This window comes from Podarcis vaucheri (genome assembly GCF_965113315.1).
Source record: "Podarcis vaucheri genome assembly, chromosome: 9".
Classification (NCBI taxonomy): domain Eukaryota; kingdom Metazoa; phylum Chordata; class Lepidosauria; order Squamata; family Lacertidae; genus Podarcis; species Podarcis vaucheri.
The window spans coordinates 33,752,645-33,772,556 of record NC_138767.1 but is presented as its reverse complement, the minus strand read 5'-3'; the positions used below and the strand labels follow the sequence as shown (position 1 = coordinate 33,772,556).

Below are 19,912 nucleotides of genomic sequence, written 5' to 3'. Positions count from 1 at the left end.
CATCCGATGCAAGACAATATTCAAACATATTACAAGATCATACTACAAGGGTAGCCAAGATGGTGCCCTCCGGATGTTATGGACTCCAACTCCCATCAGCCTCAGCCAGCCTTGCCAGTGAGCAAGGCTGATGGAAACTGTAGTCCTTAACTCCTGGAGGGCACCACGTTGGCTATCCTGTGTTTCCGAGTTTAAATATAGGTGCTTAAATGGTTATAACCAGTGTCCCGTCCTAGAATTGTAGAAGTGGGGAGCAGGGCTGCCAACTTGAATAAAATATTGGGGGTCTCCCAGGTAAGCCCCACCCTGCATAATCGATCACATGACCCAGTGCGCCCCCCCATTTGAATGGCAATGCTCATCAACTTGAGGGGGCACCCTGAAATATTTTATGGGGGTGCAAAGACCCTTTGTCCCTTAGGAGTTGGCTCCTGTGGCTCATTACCTTGTTAACAGCCATCCTAGTTACTGATGAAAGAAGATTATGGGGCGAGATGCTTTGGCTAAAACTTGGGGTGGGAGGAGTGAAACTAGTGAATGGACGGACTACCAAACTTTTTCTCCCACTGTCGACGACTCTAGCCTAAAACAAGTATACTCAGAAGTTCTGCCGAGTTGAATGGAGCATCTTTCCGAGCTGGGATTTCTGTTTTGCTTTTTTAAAAGTGCTTTGGGGGCAGTGACGGTGGAAGAGATTACGATCAGCGAGGCTAAAAAAAAGCGAACTGGTGAAATCCCCCGTTCGACGCCCCGCGGGACAGAGTCTGTTTACTACAATTGGCTTTCCTGCCTTCGCGCAATGACTAAAGGCTCCTTTACGCAGAGGAATTGCACTATAGCAACTGAACGTAGGTGCTCCCTTGGCGCAACGCTGCCTTGCTTTTGCGCCTTAAGTTAATCTTTGAACTTCCCGGAGCCGCGAGAGGCTTCCACTCGCCTCCCTAAAAGCATCTTCGCGCTGGAAGGAAAGGACGTTCCCGGGTCGTTGTGTCTAACACCCCAGCTCCCCCCCCCCCGCGCGCCCACTCGCAGAGCGTCATAATTTATTACATTTGAGGAGCGGAATCAAAGAGAAGAGGGGGCCAGCGGTAGGAAGTGGCCTGTCAAAGTGCAAAATGCAGCTCAGCAACTAAATGCTCTCACGTCATTTTTACAGTACGATCTTCTATTACTCGGAAGTAAGCCCTTGGGCTCATTCTCCGGTGAACATAGGCTTGAAATCCCACGCTTCCCTTACCTGGGAGGGAGCCCTATTGAACTCAACGCGCTTACTTGCGAGTAGGCGTGCATAGGCTTACACACTGCTTCAGCGAAGCTCCTCGGTCTGAAGCAAGGGGTTTAGGATTGCAGGGGATGGTTTGACGTCACAGGATGGGAAATGTACCCACCAGTCATTCCTCCAAGTTGCCCTCACGTCTTCCTCTAAAATCAATGCAGAGTCAATCGGCAATGGCCACCGAAACTAGTGCTAAAAGTGGGTGACCGCTACCCCTACCCGATTGCTCCGGAGTAAGTGGCTTGTGAACGGCAGCCTCCGTAGACCATTCCCACAGTGCTTCCAAGGGCTACCTTGCTTTCTAAATACACATGCGGGGGCGGGGGCAATGCATCCGTGTGTACACAGATTCCAACGTTCGGCATCTCTCTCGAAGTCGATTCGAATCGGCTTCTCGGTCCCCAGCCGCAGACGCGGAGCTGAGGCGGGCGCGCGGGGGGGGCTTTTCTTTATGATGCAGTATAATTTGGGTCCGGTTGCTTGAAAATGTACACGCGAGCCCTTTGGCAAAGCACAGCGCACATTATCGGATACCTGGTGTCCTCTGGAGGAGGATAGCCTTTTGATCTGCAGCCGCTTTATGCCTTGGCTCTAAGCCCGCTCATTAATTCGGGCCGAGGGTCCATTTGCCCAAGATGGTGTAAAAGCGCAAGAAAGGATTCCGGAAAGGATATTTGAGGAGCAGTGGCAATATTAGATTGGGGACGGGGCTGGTAGTGAAAGAGGCATGACCCTAGATCTGTACAAGCATGACTTCCCCGTGTATAATAGTCCGTCTCCGACTCCAAATAGCCCCAGCCTCCTGGGGAATCTTTCTTTTCGCGAAGACGGCTGCCGCCGCCACGGCCGTCTCCCTCTCCTCCTTTCCCCGCCTCGTTTGCCTATCGCCGCCAGCCACCCATTTCTAAGCATCCTTCCCTGCCTAGCTGCGCGCATCCTTCTCTTCACTGCGGGCTGCTCTCCTCCTCCTCCTCCTCCTCCGCTTCTTTTCACGTGAATGGGTCCTCCTGTCTCTGAGCAGTTAAAACCCTGGGTTGCCTCTCTGCCAGAAAAGGAGAGGGGGTGGGGGTGGAGGGGAGCGACAGACAAAATGGCTAGTCCTTTCACAGCTGCAGTAAATTTACGGGCGGCCAGACAGAGCCAAAAGGAAAACCGCGGCAGCGTCACACGCTGGCCGCAGGGGAGGAGGGACCGGGGAGCCGGCTGAAAAGGGACCTGTGGCTTAGCCGGAGAGGCTGGCGGGGCGGGAAGGGAGCCTGCAGGGTGCCAATTTGAACCTCCCCACCGGATCAGAGACTCTGCTGCACGCTCAGCCTCCGTTATGTACTTAACGGGAAAGAAATCGCCGTCGATTTCAACACCCTCTCTCCGGACTGGCAAGGGACGCGCGTGTGCGTTGGGTGGCGAATGCTTATCAGGTTTCTTCTGTCCTGGTTTTAAAACGCTGTCTTATTGTGGCACCTTGGGTGCCCCGAAGAGAACACCCGAGCCGCCCCTGCCTGTGTGTCAGTGTATACGCGCGCGCACAAGCGTGCTCGAAAGCTCAGTGTCGTTGACTCCGACGCTTAAAAGGAGAGGAAAGCGGGATGCGCCGCCGAGAGATGGATTGGACGGGTCTGGTGGTAAATAATCCACGATATCTACCGCCACGACGTTTTAAGTTTCCTCCAGCTCTGCAGGGGAAGTGGCGCGCGCTTGGCAAATGTAAGCAGCAGGCTCCTCCTAGCGGCCAGAGCGAGCCACTGCTGCAGACGTGACGTTTCGTCGAAAGAGTTGTGAGTAGCAAGCAGCAGCAGCAAGCAGCAGTGTTGCTCCTCCGTGAGCAGTTCAAACAACCCTCCTCTCATCGAAAGAGCCCATTTGTATTTGTAGCTTCGCCTCTTCAGCGAAGAAGCGAACTTCTGCGAAAGGCTCCTCCGCGGAGGAGGCAGCACTGCATGCGATTTAGTCCCCTTGGGCTATAAAAACCATCGCTTTGCCTTGGCTCTGTTTCCCTGTCTGAGCGTCTTCACCTTCCCCCGGCCCCCTCCCTCTCGCCTGGACGTGTCTCTTCCCCCTGTCCCCTTTCTTCCTTTCGCGGGCAGCGCCCGCCGATTTACAACGAAAGAGGAGTTACATCAAACAGCTGCTCGGGTGGGATAACGACGGCTATAAAGCGTTGTGGTGTATATTATAAACAGCGCGGTGCCACTCGAAGGCAGTTGTGGCCACATCACAACTGTCCACCCCACGCCCCCGCGGCTCACCAGCATCGTCCTCGAGGGAGCACGACCCTCCACAAACAGGGGCAGTCTACCTTCCCGATCACAGCTGAGGCTTGAGGTGCTGCTAAGCTTCACTCGCCTCCTTCAGACCAGGGTAACAGTTACTGCGTCACACATGTCCGGATCACTTTTGGGTCTTAGGTGACTGATTTGAGTATTATTATTATTTTACCTTGATTGATACTCTCTCTCTCTCTCTCTCTCTCTCTCTCTCTCTCTCTGTGTGTGTGTGTGTGTTTTAATACTGCCCCAAATGTTCCTTTTCCGAGTGAGGTGGACTGGAGAACGGACTTTCTGTCTTCTGCAGCCTTGGGGAGAAGGAGGGGGGCTGTTTGTTAACATCTGGATAAATGGCTGCTTGTGGTGATTTAACATGACTTGAAAGCAATCTGTTCCTAAATCCTCTTATTATTGTGGCATGGCTTGGGGCTTGGCGAGAGGCGTTTTTCCGAGCAATTGAGGAAAAATAGGAAATCCAGATGGGATAATAAAAACAGGCATTTTCCAAAGCAAGAAAAGGGAAGAAAGGGGCTGGGGGAGATAGTCCAAGTAGGATAATTAACCAATAAACAAGGGGCAAGGAAAACATACAAGCATCTCTTCGGGGAAATTCATGTGGGTGAAGAAAATAAGAAATGTTAAGAGTAAAAGATAAGAAAAAGCCTGGAAAGCATACTGCCCGTTGACCAGAATGGAGTACCGCACAACAGCATAGAGCCAGAGACTGCATCTCCCATCGCCCTAGACCTGTCGTTCCCAATGTGGGGCACATGCCTCACAAGGGGGCAATTTGATTTATAAGGGGGGCAATTTGAGAATGAGTTATTAACAGTCAATGGCCTTTTAGGCTTCCTCCACGTGAACAGGAGTTCACTTTTTGAATAATAAGAATTATATGTCACTGGGGAGGGGGGCAGCGCATCAGGATTTTGGGTGGAGCATGGCCCCCAAAAAAGGTTGGGAACCACTGCCCTAGACCCATTGGGCATGCTCATGGCTGGCGCTGATGGGAGCTGGGAGTCCAGCAACATTTAGAGGTTCCCCATCCCTGGCAAAGAGACTCCTGCAGACTTCCTCACTATAATTGCCTCTTCCATGTTAGGTCTCTGCTAACAGGGAAGACAGCAGAGACATCACCTTGCCAACAAAGGCCCGTATAATTAAAGCCATGGTTTTCCCAGTAGTGATGTATGGAAGTGAGAGCTGGACCATAAAGAAGGCTGATCGCCGAAGAATTGATGCTTTTGGATTATGGTTCTGGAGGAGACTCTTGAGAGTCCCATGGACTGCGAGAAGATCAAACCTCTCCATTCTTAAGGAAATCAGCCCTGAGTGCTCACTGGAAGGACAGGTCCTGAAGCTGAGGCTCTGATACTTTGGCCACCTCATGAGAAGAGAAGACTCCCTGGAAAAGACCCAGATGTTGTGTTGGGAAAGATGGAGGGCACAAGGAGAAGGGGACGACTGAGGACGAAATGGTTGGACAGTGTTCTCGAAGCTACAAACATGAGTCTGACCAAACTGCGGGAGGCAGTGGAAGACAGGAGTGCCTGGCGTGCTCTGGTCCATGGGGTCACGAAGAGTGGGACACAACTAAACGACTAAACAACAACAACAACCCTGTTAGGTTGAGGGTGTACAGAGGCAATGTGCACAATCTCAGAGCTACAGCCCCTCCCCAAGCACAAAGGAACAGACTTCCCAGCCAGTTAGTATTATTCATTGGTTCATTTTATTTGTATGCTGCTTTTCCACACACAGAGAGAGAGACACACACACATCATGTTCAAAGTGGTTTGCTACAATAAAGAAACAAGATATATTTTAAACAAACACTACAAAATAATTTCATGATAACAGAGCAAAACATAACAGTAGCAATTTCATAACATAGCAAAATAATAACTTCTTAAGAACATAGTAAAACAATGGCAAATATAATAACATACAAAGACATATTTAAGTACTATAAATATAACAAGATTACTTAAACCACATGCAGCATGCAATAGCAAAAATAACAAGGGAGCATCACAATTTCATTTTAGTCCTAGAAACGTCCCTCCCGTGATGTTGCTCACAGTCCCTCTCTTTTGGCAGCTTCTTATAAGGCTTCCAACCCCTCCCATGATTATAGATGTAGTGCAATTGGTTTTTTATGTTTTGTAAGCAACTTAGAAGCCATCTGGGCACTAAGTGGTAGATAAATTAATTAGTATAGTAATCACAATCCCTTCACAGGTATGCTATAGATCAGGCTTCTTCAACCTCGGCCCTCCAGGATGTTTTGGGACTACAACTCCCATCATCCCTAGCTGACAGGACCAGTGGTCAGTGATGATGGGAATTGTAGTCTCAAAACATCTGGAGGGCTGAGTTTGCCTATGCCTGATATAGATCTTGTAGTTTTTGGCATCTGTTTGTCATGGGAGACAATGGAAGTGTGTGCCTCCAGGGATGAATTAGAACCACTGGAGAGTTACAGCGGCTAATATGAGAGAGGTATGTGGGCAGGAAGGACAAACCATATTAATGCAGGGGTGAGTAACCTCAGCCCCTGGTCCCAGCCTGTCTGGCTTAAAGGATACTCCCCACACCACATCCCCTACTTGGCCAACCAGATGTTTTGAGACTACAATTCCCATCATCCCTGACCACTGGTCCTGTCAGCTAGGGATGATGGGAGTTGTAGTCTCAAGACATCTGGGGGGCCAAGTTTGCCTATGCCTGCCCTAATCAGCCACACTCACTTGCACCAGGCCCCTTACTAGCCCTGCTTCGCACACTCCCTCACCTGGCTGGAAACTGCCCTTGAAATCTGAATGTGCTTTTGCTTGTTTCCTTGGATGGAGAGGTGTGTGTGTGTAGAAAGGTTAAAAAAATACAGTCCCCCCCCTCTCCATCTATTTTTGCCTCTCATGCCACCTACCACAGGCTTGTGGCTACCAGAAGGTGAGCCAGAAGATGACCTTCAGGTTGATAAAGGGTCCCTTAACCCTTATGAAAGAATGCAGTGGCATTGTGTCCCCAGAGAACATGTTTGTCCATTAGTACTTAGATGCCATCCTGAAGTGAATGGAGAGTAATTTGTGGGATGGAGGATTTTATTTTTACTTTATATTTAAAAAAAGCTGGGTGTTGTAGGCAGAGAAAATTGATTCACTTTATCTTTCACTGTACTTTTCTAGATGGTTATAGTGAATTATGTCCTCCAGATTGTTGTCACCGTATCTGCATCTTCATCATTACAGTGGTACCTCGGGTTACATACACTTCAGGTTACATACGCTTCAGGTTACAGACTCCGCTAACCCAGAAATAGTACCTTGGGTTAAGAACTTTGCTTCAGGTTAAGAACAGAAATCGTGTTCCTGCAGCGCGGCAGCAGCAGGAGGCCCCATTAACTAAAGTGGTTTTTCATGTTAAGAACAGTTTCAGGTTAAGAACGGACCTCTGGAACGAATTAAGTACTTAACCCAAGGTACCACTGTATTATTATTTTTCTAATTATCCATAGGAAAGATCTGATTATACCTTAATTCAAATTTTATTTATGATGGAGATAGGTTGGAAAGCTTATAGGTTTTTAAACACACACACAAAGTTCTTGTATATAAGCATTTCGTATGAAGTCGCACAATCTTGTGCACATTGTGCCTAAATACCCAAACTATGGTCTTGTGCAATTCCCTGTCATTTCCATGTAGTTCCACAGGAGGGTAAGATCTCAGTAGATTATACCTAATATGCATAAACAAGGCTTTGGGGTCCACGAAGACTCTGGAACTGCAAAGGGCATTCTGCGCATCTCTTATCTTTATTTGTCCATGCTCCATGGTTAGGCACTTCATTCTCATATAGTCTCAGTTGACAGACAGGGCTGGGCAGCATTTTGTTAAGCTTTAAATAGTGAATTAGAAGCACTGATGATCTGAAGCAGCCCCCTAATGCAAAATGACAAATTGCACTTAGGCAATACATGAACAAGAAAATGATTTATGGATTTTCACGATGGTCTGAGCAAATGAAGGCAATATGAATTATACATCCTAATGCTCACTATATCATTTTCTAATAATACTGTTGCAGCTGCGAGGCTGTACATGGCCCTCTTCAATAGGGGCTATTGATTAATAAGAAGTCCAGGCCTAGTTTTACAGCACATACGCCTTCTCTCCTCTCTCTCTCTCTCTCTCTCTCTCTCTCTCTCTCTCTCTAAATGCCAGCACCAAATGAGGTTTTCTATTTTATTTTATTTATTTCTTCATTTCTGAGGCAAGTGACGAAAATCGACCCCACCGCCACAGTTCCTGTCAGCTCCTCCATATGTCATCGTTTTAGGCAGCAATTACTTCGACAAATGAAGACTAATCTTTTGCAAAACCACATTTTGCTCCATGCTGCCACTTAGAAATGCAAATAAATGGTTCCAGGCTGGTAAATCCACCTTTCAGATTGAAATGGAAAATTAGCAACAGATTCCTCCCTCCCTTGTAAAGTGCCTTGGTCTTCTTGATCATCATTTATCTCCTTTGCCTCCAGAAAAATGTTTTCTTTGCAATTATCTAAGACTTTGGCATCACGAAAAGATGATTTAAGCACACGGTGTTATTCAACTACCCTTTGTTTTTGTAATGGAACATGTGTGCCAGCCAATAGAATTTCCTCTCCCCTTTATTTTCTGGGAATCATCAATGTCCGCAAGACCTAAATATCCATCATTTTCTGATTATTGTCAATGATCTGAAGAACAACAGGTGGAAAATGTCACAATCTCTCTTGACCTTGGACTTTATATTTTCAGGGGTATTAAAAATGAATGCAATTGATTGATATACCACTGCATTTTCCCACTTCAACGAATGGGTTAATCCATGGAAGAAAGCTTTCTTGAGTAATTTATATATCCCTGTATGAAAAAAGTCCTTTGAATACATGATTCTTAGAGAACTTTTTCATACCTTACCATTTTCTTTTTTCAGGAGTCAGCAGTTACTCTGTCTTTATGGTGCCTGGAATGGATGCATCAAACAGATTTAAGTGTGAACACGAAGTAATTCACACCACTATTTTCTAACTACAACATGACCCTTTGGCAATCTTATTCTGGAGGATATCCACATGGAACCCATTTTTGTGACTGAATCAAAATAAGCCCAGCAGCCTGTGCAAACGAGATGTCACACAAACTGGACGGAAATCACTTCATGGTGAGAAAGCAGTTGTAACTTGCTGAAGAATAGTGGCACTGTGGCAGCTAGAGAACAGTCTCTTAATCAACTTTTCACATCCCTTTCATGGGAAAATCTAATTTGTATTAAATCATTGATTCTGAGTCGAGACAAGACAATAGTAATTTGTAATTGTGACTAGTATTAGTGAAAGGATATAAACCTCAATGCCCTCGAGAGACGAAAAGATTTAAGCTTAACCCAAATATTTTGAAATAGATTTTGTTTAAATGGGATGGAAGACAGTATTTTACATCTGTGTATCTTTTGTTGTAAAATAGCTATTCCAATGAAGATCTTTTGTGTGGAGAAAAGGCAGGGGTCGCAAGTAAATCGTACTCAAATGGTTTATTAGTTGCCTAGACATGTTTAATTTGTATTAATTTGTAGCTCTCCTTTCTTCTGGCAGGGCTTTGGAAGAAGCATAAATTCAAGCAGGTAATGGAGATGGTGTGATGGAGAACATTTCACATAAGGACAGAAGATTATCTCTACTAGATCAGATTAAAGGCCTATTTAGTCCAGCATCCTGTTTTCTGCAGGGGCTAGCCACATGGCTGTGGGAAGCCAACAGACAAAAGCCCTCTCCTGTTCTTTCTCAGGAATTGGTACGCATGCCTCTGATATATAACTATCATGTCTAGAAACCATTTACCTGCTGTATTTATGCCTATCAGATAAAGGCAGGGACAATCTGATTTTACTCTTGCATAGATGATGATAATGATTTTACTAGAATCTCCAATGTGTTTCTAATACTGTTACAATGATGCTCTTGGTTAAGCATAACCAAGGAACTGCATTAGGGGTAACTGCCTGTCAGTGATCTTCTCTTTTTATGAACTTTGACTTTACTTGCAAAGCAGACATGACCGGAATCTCTGTGAAAATTGGATTGCAAGAAATGATAATACTGAAACTATTTGGCTGTCAAAAGATCGCTAAATGCAGAGACTTTCTCTGCTTGAAGGATCATAAGTAAGCTAATAAAGTTTGCACCAATCATCCTTGAATGTGGACTTTGAAAGCTCTGGCAAATACTTTTCCCCATGTACCTTCTCTTTAGTTACACAATAATATTGACCAGAGGAGGAAATTACTTGAATTCCCCAAGTGACCATGATGCACAAAAACATGGCAATTCAATTTCAGACTCATGCAACAAATCAAGGGTTGTTTGTTTTCAGTCCTTACAATTTACAGAAATATTGCACATTATTACTCCTTTAGGTTCAAGACAGGTTCTGATTCATTTGACTGAATAAGTAAATGTTTCTTAGGTTTCACTTTTTAGTCTGACCTGACAGTATAGCATGCTACATAAAGTAAGGATTTCAAACTACAATCTTACTGAATACTCTTTGAAGCATACATGCTCTCAGTTACAATAGGAAATTCTGCTCTCGCTGTAGTTTCTCCATTAACATTAGATGTGGTCTTCCTAGCAGTTCTAAGAGAAATCTCTAGGGTGTCATTACTCAGCTTAATTTTAATTATCTAGGCTTACAAAACAAACAAACAAACACCCTGGTCCTGTTTCAAGAGGATTAATAACTGCTCTTAGTGCAGGAAAGATTACCAAAATCAATGATGTGATTAGGATTGTAAATAAGAAGAACAAGCTGTTGCCATATTTTAAGAAGTTGTCTTCATGTCTAACAGCTCAGTCTACATTGTGCTGATGGGGTAGGGTGATTGGGTGGGCTTAGGCAAACAAACAAACAAACAAACAAACAAACAAACAAACAAACAAACAAACAAACAAACACCTTGGTTCAAACCTTGTGGACTGACTGAACAGGAAATTACCTGGAAGGCCAAATTTAAGGTTAATTGTATGAGATGGAAAAGGTTAACTACACCTGTTACCACCTATTCTCCTAAAGTGTTCTTAATTGCCAGTGATGAGACAAAAAGGAAAAAAAAAATGGAAATCTACATTCCTCTGCAGTCTTGCAAGGAAGTAGGCCTCATTGACCTGTATGAAGTTAACTTCTGCATAAATAGGCTTACTCAGACTGCACAGCTCAGTCCATTGTAAGGAACTCTATGGTATATAGCACAGAGTGGGTTGATGTCAAGCTTGTCTGTACTTGAGACTGGTCCATTAGGATGATTGAGGAAGTGCCCTATCAAGCACATCTGCCCACTGCCTCCTGACATCAGGAGGCAACATGTGGGTCCAGAGGGGAAAACTGTGCCACTGGCAGCCAGCCAGAGGTGAGTGACCCAGGGTAGGGGACTCCATTGCACTGCTCCTCTCCCCATCAGCCACCTGAGGCAAAAGTCTCACATTGCCTTTTGATAGATCTGGCCCTAACCCATAGTCACATGATTTAATACTGGTCTGGAGTAAGTGTTTCAACTTACAAAAAATCCCCTTCCACCTCTGATTCCTTAATGTCTTGCCCTAAACCCTGTCACAATTATAGGGAGTGGAATGATATAACACTTGTTTCATGAGTGGGATGTGTTCGAGAAGAGCAAATACATTTTCTTCTCTTGAACTTCTAATGAGTGCATGTGTTACTTTAAACCACATAAGGAGACTGTTTGTCTAGTAATCTAGCCAGCTCTTGCTTGTAGCCTCTTTGTCCAGTTTAACTCCACCACTAAACCTGAGCCATTTTTTGGTTCTCTTTCCCAACATGTTGATACCAGATATCTGCCTTTTCTCTCTCTCTTCTCTACACATCCTGTAAATAGTTCCTGTATGAATAATGCCCTTGTACTCCAGAAACTACAAGCAATTATTTCAATCTGATTTACCCAAGATGGTATGTTTTCTGTCCTTACTATTGTGGCCTAGTCAGTAACGCTGTTAGGTTCAAATTTTGGTAGCTTAGGTTTGTGATCTATCTCCTGCTTTAGTGGCAAAGCAAGCCCTACCATTAGAAAGAGCAAGGTGGCTGTCTCAGCCAGCCAGTGCTGAGCACAGGGCAGCGGCAGTAAGGTGCTGAAGGACATACATGGGTTAAGCTAGCTTTCTTCCCCTGGGAATGATGGAGGACACTGCCCTGGCCTCAGCATTAAAGTCAGATTCAACAGCCAACCCAGTTGGCTTCTGTATATCAACTGGGGGATGAGACACCCTCTCGTCCTTTATTTCACATAATAAAACATCTTGTCTGGTCCTGCTTGTGAACTCTGTATACACAGGGAGACTCTCAAAATAGGACTGGAGAAGAAACCTTAATTCCATGCTACAGCTTAAATGTTAGTTAAATGAAGTTAATGATGCTTATCTTTCTCCAAACAGGGGAGTGTGTGAGAGTGCACAATCATATGTGTGTGTGAAAGAGGATGTTCTGGGATGTGTGCATCAATATAAATAAGAGTGACAGAACTGGGTTATATCTTTAGTATTCCAAATGACATTTTGATGATGCCTGATGACAAGGTGACAAAGGTTTTCCAAAGTGACTAGTCATCTCAGGTTTTGCATTGTTTGAGTGCCTCAATTGAGTCCAGCTTGCCTAGAAATACCTCTTTCCTTTCCTTTCCTTTCCTTTCCTTTGCTTTCCTTTCCTTTCCTTTCCTTTCCTTTTCTCTCTAGATGAGAACCCGAATGGTTAGTTATTATCAAAATAGCACTGTAAGTAGAAAATAATGAGGCTGATGACATTAAGCCACCCGAGTTTTGTAGAAACCCAGCCAGTTAGGTGGGGTATTATTATTATTATTATTATTATTATTATTATGACTACACTGATCAAAACACAAAGGGGTGTGTGTGTGTGTGTGTGTGTGTATATATATATACACCAAGGGGTCTATGAAATACCCTGCAAAGTCTGCCCAGCCACGTACATTGGTCAAACAAACAGACGAATAAATGCACGTATCGCAGAACACAAGAATGCCATCAAAAAAGAAGAAAAAACTTCCTCTCTTTTCCAACACATGAAAGAAACAGGACACGAAATTAATTTTGCAGATTCCAAATTGCTCTTTAACATGGAACATCACCACAAGAGAATAATCATGGAAGCCATCGAGATAGAGAAACACCCTCACAACATGAACAAGCGTGACGACACGTCCCGCCTGCCAGACATCTGGAAATTAGCCCTCCCCACAAAAACCGACACCAGAACCAGAGGCACACAGAACGCCGTCACCAATCAACCACACCAGACCCAAACCCAGACCCTCTCCACAGACATATTACAGACTCCATCCAGTAGCCAAACTATAGTGGCACCTCCGGATGCTGCACCCCCCTGCAATCCCTACACAGATCTGGCTGGCACAAGGCACAAAACCACAGCTCGCCCCTATACACGAAGCCAAGCCAGAGCACAACTAAATGCAGCACAGCCATCTTCTCAGAAAAACTCTTCACAAGCTCAAGAGGTCAAGACACAAAAGCTTTAGCAACTAATCTACACTTAATGACCCACCCAGTGGTATTCAGAATATCACTCATGAAATCACCCAAGATATCCCTCAAGTAATTAAGGAACAAAAGAAGAAAAGGCACACTAATCCAGGAACTTCCTCTCTGCCCAGAACGTTGGAGGCTATACACCACACCCCTCAACAGTATTTATAGGAACTCAAACACCAGACTCTGCTCTGTTCCAGTAACAAGAAGCCGAAAGCACCAGCCTGAAGATGACGAGTGAGACCTCGTCGAAACGTCGCACAGACACCCCGACTCTTACACGGGAAGACACCCGAAGACACCAAAACCTGCATTCCTGTACCCGTGAAAATCTACGAAAGCAAATATATATATATATATATATATATATATATATATATATATATATATATATATTAGAAACATAGAGTTGGAAAGGATCACGAAGATCATCTAGTCCAAACCCCTGCATTGCAGTAATCTTTTGCCCAGCATGGGGCTCTACACAACTACTAAAGATGCAGAAGCCCTGCCCCCTTTTGCATCTGACCACACAACTGTAGTATCAAATCATATGTATGTTGTCAAAACACTTCATTTCCCCCTATACATCTGCTTTTCAATCTGTCTCTCTCTCTCTCTCTGGCATTGGTGAATTTATAAGGAGAGGAGAAATGAGAGCAATAGAAAAACAAGAATAGGATCGTTGCATTCATTTTGTTCTCTTGTATGAAAGTGTTCTCTAACAACAAAATGTTTCTTACATGCCTGTTTCATTAATGCAAATAAGAAATACAGGAACCTGACTGAGCATGTATCACTGTTTGCCTAATGAACGAGTTTTCCCTTGTGAACCTTGTCTGCCCTGCAGCTAAGTGGCCTGACGTGGTGAGTATAACTTTATCATCGGCAATTAGAGTCCATTCTTTTATTTTCATTTTAATCTTTAGGGTTAATTCATTTTTAATAAGGAAATACTTAACTAAAACACAAAAGCGTATTGTGCATGGACCTGCTCAAGCTTAGCACATGTCACAGCATGGCTTTTATAACCTAATTTAGTTTTGTAGATCCGAGGCAGTATCCTGGCAGCAAAGGGTGTGTCGAGGTCAAGGAGTCAGCAGACAGCAAGAACTGATATCTTTGTTGCTCAGATTGGTGAACTAACCTGACCCAGAAGATCTTACAAAGGTCAGGATGAAGCATTTGTCCTGTGGATTTCCTTAGCTGGTGATCTTTGTTGCCTGCAATTAGGGATGCTTGAGGAACTTTTGATCTTTGCAAATTACAGGATGAACAGATCTAATGTGCACCTCCCAGACTAATGTACAGATAGCGACAAAGTTATCCATTGGATTTCTCATTTTTCTGAAGGTTGCCACACACATTTTGGCTCAAAAACATACCAGATATGCAGTTAATATGTGTATTTTGAGATAACATACATTTTAAATTACCTATTTAACTGTGAATTGTTGTGTGTTTAATGAAGAAACAAGATGGGATGCATGCACGGGTAAACATCCCTTTTATTATAAAGCAGCCTTTCTCAACCTTACTTCCCCAGATGTTGTTAGACTACAACTCCCATCATCCCTGACTGCTGGCCCTGCTAGCTAGGAACGATGGGAGTTGCGGTCCAACAATATTTGGAGGCACAAGGTTGAGAAAGGCTCTTCTAGCCTGTGCTTCATTGGTTCATAGGGTGGGCTACAGTATAAAACATATGCAACAATTACACAAAGAGTCAAAGGCAAGTCTAAAAATATAAAGCACTGGACAAAGACATGAAACAGTCAGTAATGGAAGAAGCTGGAAAGCCAGTTATTTAACAACCAGTCTTGCAAGAATGCATGGGTGAATGGTATGGCGTCGGTCAGTACAGAGAAGCAAATGGCATCAGTGCCAGATGCACTTCAGAGGGGAGAGCATTCCACAATCACATTACCACCATAGAGGTGCCAGCACTGTACTGTGTCACAATATGCCTCACTCAGGGCCAGCCTGATCATAAGCCTTGCTGAGGCAGTCACCTAAGTGGCAGGCTCAGGAGAGCTGGCAGCCGTGACAGACCTGAAAAGGAAAGAGAGATGCATTCTCCTTTACCTTTTCCACTCCTTCAGTTGCAGATGCAGTGCTGCAAGGATCTTGCCACTGCCCGCCTTGGGAGGGATCTGGGCCTGGTGGCTCCACAGGCTTTCTCCAGTTGTCTCAGCCTGTGGCTTCCTACAGGGGCCACCACAGGTCAGAGGTGGAGAAGACACATGAGGGCCCCAGCTGCTACCATTCCTGTCACTGTCATCTGTGCCAGCCCCCAGCACTGGCCCCAGCCAATGAGCGAGGGGCTTTCCTGCTGCTGAGTCACCTCAAGTGGCAAAATGTCTTGGAACTGGCCCTGGCTCCACCCAAAGGTGCATCAACAAGCAGGATCTGGGCCAGATATGGGAGTGATATTTGAATGTAGCATAGAGTGATATATGTATTGCTATAGTGGTTCACTCCAGGTAAGGGTATATAGGGTACATTTCTCCTGTTTATAACTCAGGCAACCACTTTAGCACCTGTACAGCCTAATACACTTTTCTTTCCCACCCACCACCCAATCATGGTTGAAATCTGAACAACATTCAGGTTACTTCATTGAACGTGGAGAGTGCAAATGAGGCTCAAAGGCTCATAGAACATTTCAATTGCTTGCTTTTCTTTCAGGGTTCACATTACTCTGTCAAAGATAGCACAAATGAACTCTCATTATTTATCATTATGAAAATTGTACTCGTGGCTGCGACAGTGTAGGTAGCTCAGGTGCTGATGCAGATTCCTTATGTCAGAAAGAAGTACAGTGCTTGTTTAAGAACCGCTAAGGAGGGGGTTGATTATGGTATAATGTGGCCACAAGTCCCAAATCCACATCTTCCTATATCTGCTGCTCCCCAGATATCCATCTTCTCCAGGAGTAACCATCTATTCCAGGAGTTGGGAACTGGGAAACTCATGCCTGAGGGCTAAATGTGGCCTTCCATAGCTATCATCTATCTATCTATCTATCTATCTATCTATCTATCTATCTATCTATCTATCTATCTATCTATCATCTATCTATCTATCTATCTATCTATCTATCTATCTATCATCTATCTATCATCTATCTATCATCTATCTATCTATCTATCTATCTATCATCTATCATCTATCTATCTATCTATCATCTATCTATCATCTATCTATCATCTATCTATCTATCTATCTATCTATCATCTATCTATCTATATCTATATCTATCTATCTATCTATCTATCTATCATCTATCTATCTCCATCTCCCTCTGAACTCTTCCTACCCCACTCCCATACCAGGACAGCCCCCTTTCACCATACCATACCCCCTTCGGTCCTGATTGACACACTCTTCCAGGGTTCTTTCTTGGTCGAAATGTGTCCATCAACTGCATTAATGCCTCTGGCTTGGTTGGATGAAGAGAGGCATGTGTCGCGTGTGGGTGTAAACACCTCTGACTTCTGACTGACTGGAAGGTAGCCCACGCTAAAAAAGCCGGAGACACATTCATTACTTTGCCCACCTTTGCCCTCTGGCCCCACCAGCATGTGGCCTCTGGAAGAGAATGTGGCCCTCTGGCTGCAAAAGGGGATATATTCAGTGGGTGCTTGTTGATGTCTATGAAGTTGTTTGGATTGAATTTCCTGAGAGAATTTCTGAGAATGGTTTGCATTGGGTGGGGCTTAAATGCAGGCTGATAGTTGCAACAAATTAAAAAAATGTTGGAAATGGTGGTGGTGATGGGAAAGGATGTTGATGTGTTAGTTTCTTAATTCCTACTGAGAAGAAGCTCCCCACTTCCATGCCACCTTTTTGCCATGTCATATTTTTTACCTCTTCACATATTACCACACAAGGCCTTCGTTCCATTACCACACAATGTTTCGTTCCTAAGAGTATTGCCTGAAAGCCAAGTTACCAGCAGCAGTGAAATGGAAATCAATATGGTAAAGGTGTAAAACAGGGGAAATATGCCTGACAGCATCCTTCACAATGTAGAAACTGATCTGTAGAAAATGTAACTTGGAAAAAAAAGACATTGCACATACTTTTGTAAACCAAGAAATCTTTAATAAAAAATACAGTAAAAAATATTAAAAAAATGTTTTAACCACTTGGAAAAAAACTTCAAAAGTTGAAGTTCATTTTGGTAATAGGCCCTTTCTCTGTTTTCTTGTACTGTATATTCTATGGTAGGCTTCCTCAGCCTCGGCGCTCCAGATGTTTTTGGCCTACAACTCCCATGATCCCTAGCTAGCACAACCAGTGGTCAGGGATGATGGGAATTGTAGTCCCAAAACATCTGGAGGGCCGAGGTTGAGGAAGCCTGTTCTATGGCTTGTATTTCTGCTAATACAGAAGTGTCCTTCATGTCCTATAAATGTCAAGGGGACTCCATGTGATTAAAAGGAAGTGGGGCGACATTGCTCCCCTTGCCCTGAGCTCATGAGCTTCCTTGCCCCCAGACTTCTGTAAGTTGAGCACAGATGCCTAAAAAGAAGAACTCTTGGTGCAAAAGCTTCTGTGTGATCTCTTCTCCTATTCAACTATCCATAGTCAATGTGCAGATGTTGGAGGATAGGGGGCAAGGAGGCACATTCTGGGTTGGAGATGGCATACACAGTTCCACTTCCCCTTAATTGTGTGGCATTCCCTGCATGAGTGCAATTGTGGCTAAGAAGCCACAGAATAAGCATGAGCGAAGCAAGGGCGAGTCAGAGGTGGGCAGCTCAATAGAGTGCCTAGACGTTGTTTTGGTGTATTGTCTGGGAGAAAAGAAAGCAGGGACTCTATCCTGACCAGAGAGTGTTACATGGCAGCACCAATGCTGCAGTGACACTTTGATGCTTATTATTTCATCCAACTGTTTTGCATTGAGCCTCCTGACCAGGTGCTCCAATGCAACAGCAGTTGTACAGCTTTGCCTTTCTGAAAGTGGTGGAGAAGGCTCATCAATTCCTATTTTGTTTTTCTTCCCAGTTCCTGGTACACAAATGTGCTTAAAGACTGTATTTCTGGTACACAAATGTGCTTAAAGACTATATTTCTTAAAAAAAACCCACACACTCTTGAACAGTTAACTAAATAATAAGAAATATATAATATGTTAGTTCTACTCTTTCCCCTCTGGTACGCACCCAGAATTGTTTTCAAATAGTTCTAACAGAATTGCTTCTCTCCATTCACTGTCATTGGTGGCTGAGTTAATGGGACTGCTGAGGAGTGGACTCAAATCAATAGAAAACTCCCATTCATGCCAATGGGCTTTTGATCAGCCTCTCATTCTTCTCCAAACTGCTGACTGCAACTGTACCATGGTATGCCTGGTGCTGACTATGCAAGGTGTTTGTTCTTCTGCTTAAATGGGAGAAGGTGGAGATTTACCAACAGATTGTTTCTTTGGAAATTTTGTTTTAGTCTCCTTGCAGCTGTTTATATAAAGAGGATATAAAAATAATCACACATATATTCCTTAAAAAATAAAATGGTGCTTTTGCATTAAGGCATCTCAAAGCTGAGGCTAGTGCAATTCTTGATGAAAGACGATCAGCTAGGGCTTATTCTGCAGTAAACATCCATTTATCTCCTGTGAATAGGGAGTTAGAATAAAGTGATCACAAGTTGGCAATAAACCAGGGCTTATCTTCTCTTTAACATACAGGTCATATGTTTAAAATGGAATTGGAATATTACCATCTTTCCTTAAATTGACAAATCACTCTCCTGTGTTAATCTTCCATATATTAAAAAGTTGTTTGGTTGGTTATTTACCCACATAATTTAGCATACCCCCCTTCAGCTTAAATTGAGGATAGCATACAATTAAAGAGATAAAAGAGACTGAAACATCAATTAAAGCAAAAACTAAAGGATAAAAACAGAAGCAAACTAAAAAGGTAATGCAACTGCAATTTCCAGTAATAGCAGATGAGATATTTAAAAATCTGGGTAAGGAAAGATCTAGGTGAAGCTGGGTAAATTGAAAGGTCTTTGCCAGGTATCCAAAAGACTTGGCTCCAGGCCTTGATCTTGTGGGAAAGAGTTCCATACATGAGCTGCCACTACTGAAAAGGCCCTTTCCCTGATTGCCACTTTCCTCACTATACCCAGAGAAGGGTCTCTGCACATGATATTAGTACAGCTTGTGGGGGGTTAGGCAGATGTTTTAGATGTTGGAGTTTCTAGATGCACAAGCTTCAAATGTTAAGACCAGTATTTTGAATTGTTCTGTGAAATGGACTGATAGCCTGTAAAACTATTTAAATACTGCAGTCATGTGTTCTGTCTTACTGTTAACTATCAATGATCAGCAGTGTTCAGGACCTATTGAAATATCCAAGTAGTTCCAAAATGCAGCACCACACATATAATGAATCTCAGTTGTCTAAACAGGATCATACAAGAGCACAAATAAGGTGGAGGCAGCAACTGGCACAGCACTCACAGTGCCACAGATGCCAGTTGGGCATCCAAAAACAAAGCTGGATCTAACAATGGGACTCCCAAACCTGAAAATTCATCATTTAGGTAAATATACAGCTCAATCCAGAATAACTCAATCCTTGGTTCACTACCAACCTTACCTCCATCCTGTCTGAAATGAGCTTCATTTTATTGCCCTTTATTGAAGCTATTATGCATATCAGATCTGATGTAATGTTTCAAGTGCATCACCTGAATCAGATAAAAAGAAACAGAGCTGGGTGTAATTAGCACA

The 19,912-nt window shown here is 43.9% G+C and overlaps 1 long non-coding RNA gene across 1 annotated transcript; it reads left to right on the top strand.

The window, feature by feature from the left end:
- The first annotated feature begins 3,450 nt into the window (after nt 1-3,450).
- Nucleotides 3,451-10,491, top strand: LOC309540714. The gene is made up of 3 exons (XR_014223420.1): nt 3,451-3,681; nt 8,523-8,750; nt 9,181-10,491. It is a non-coding gene; the product is annotated as an uncharacterized lncRNA (long non-coding RNA).
- The last annotated feature ends 9,421 nt before the right edge of the window (nt 10,492-19,912 follow it).